This window comes from Mizuhopecten yessoensis, unplaced genomic scaffold (assembly GCF_002113885.1).
Source record: "Mizuhopecten yessoensis strain PY_sf001 unplaced genomic scaffold, ASM211388v2 scaffold7129, whole genome shotgun sequence".
In the NCBI taxonomy this organism is placed as follows: Eukaryota; Metazoa; Mollusca; class Bivalvia; order Pectinida; family Pectinidae; genus Mizuhopecten; species Mizuhopecten yessoensis.
Window position 1 is genome coordinate 20,874 of NW_018406895.1, and position 1,758 is coordinate 22,631.

The window sequence follows — 1,758 nt, forward strand, 5'->3', positions numbered from 1 at the left end:
TTGAGGTACAGATGATGGACAGAGGACTCTGCGGCTTCGGACCAGGTGAGCTAAAAATTGACAGGTTATACACTGATTCATGCATTTGGGATGTGTGAATGAAAAAACCCAAAAATCACTGATGTTATTAAGTTTAGTTAAATTATTTAAAATATGCTGCATGAAGTCTTGATTTAAAAATATTTCATACGCATACATCTATGACATATATTTCCATGCTTGATGTGTATGTAAGGAGTGCGTTTACAATACAAGGGAGAAAACTCTGTTATAAGAGTATAATAAATTATCTCCCTTAGACTGCTAGCTTACATTGAAAATTACAAATGATGCAAATTTTGCAAAAGCTTCACAAAGACAAAAACAGAAAATGTACAAATACTGCTTTCCCATGTTAGCAACAGACTGCAGAACAGTTTTTTTACACTTCTTAGATCATTTGAGAGGCTGTTCCATACCTTTAAGATCTTTTTCTGTAGCACTCTGCCTTTACCCTTGTTATGCTGGTGGGCTCTTGTAATCTGATAAACAAAATAATTTTTGATCAGTTCAGATGTAAACACAGATGTCAAATTATTTACAACTTTGAAAACTTTGGTTTACATGTAGAATATCAAGTTATCTAATAATTCTTTTAATGAATAGGACCCCATCGGCTGTGATGTCACAAGTTCAATGCCTGTAGCAGTCACCATGGAAGGAATAGGAATTCAAATAAACAGCAAAATACCGACAGTTATACTCTTAATTTTATACAATACATGCGATGCTAAATTATATCACAGACCTAGATAATCTAATTCCATGATTATATGTATCTCAAAAATATAATTGAATTGCGAGATTCAAGTTTTTTCTCCATATACAGTAATATACACAAGTGATAATTTAACATCTTGGTTCAGGGGATAGTGCTATGCCTTAGTGCTAAAGATGAACATCACTTAAAACAATGTGTGCTCAAGTACCTCAGCACTGAGTGTCTGGACAGCACCAAAATAATAACTATTAGCACTCAGAAATCTGAATCTTTTAACAGAGTGCTTCAGAAAACAAACCCAATGATGATGAGTTGTTATCGCAACTGTCCAGCCAGAATTCACACTGCTGTTCATCTGTGCTACTTCGGTATAGCAGACTCTACAGTGCTGAGGCTACGTTGGCAGTCATTTGGTGAGTGACTCGCGTGTAGTCAGTCACATCACATACCTGCGAAAGAGACAGTTATATCATCAGCAACGTCAAAGACATTTCATGTTCAAACTAAGGAGAGGATATCACAGAATCAGATGGTATCACATGCATGCAAAGGTATGTGTTCCCGCAGTGACATAACAATCTGGAGTGGATGATCCAAAAACTTTATATGCTAAGAGGATGTGCTAAAAACAGACTGTGTTAAAAATCTGTGATAAGAAAAAGTGTTAAGATGACTGTGCTTTTGAAAATGTGCGTTTATTAGTGTGCTTTTTTGGAATTTCAATGTAAATAATTGTTTCATTGATTATTTAGTTTCAAAACTTACTTGAGTTGTTGTTTATCTCTGCTTGTCAAAAAAACTACACTTTGGATGAGGGCTATGGCCTAAACAAGTCTGAGGCTGCCTCAGCTTGCAGGATTGTATGCTGTTATTGATGTAACCTGGCTAAAGATTCAGGTGTTCAAACTTAGTACAGAGGCCATTGTGGCACAAATGAGACACATACAATGTACGAGGCAAGGTAAATTGTCTTGCAGAAATCATGTACTGTAATCAAT

General features: G+C 35.7%; 1 long non-coding RNA gene across 1 annotated transcript; it reads right to left on the reverse strand.

The window, feature by feature from the left end:
- Positions 1 to 376: 376 nt before the first annotated feature.
- LOC110453129 lies at positions 377 to 1,284 on the reverse strand. Its single transcript, XR_002463255.1, has 2 exons — positions 1,059 to 1,284; positions 377 to 521 (listed from the first exon to the last, which is right to left on the reverse strand). It is a non-coding gene; the product is annotated as an uncharacterized LOC110453129 (long non-coding RNA).
- Positions 1,285 to 1,758: the final 474 nt, after the last annotated feature.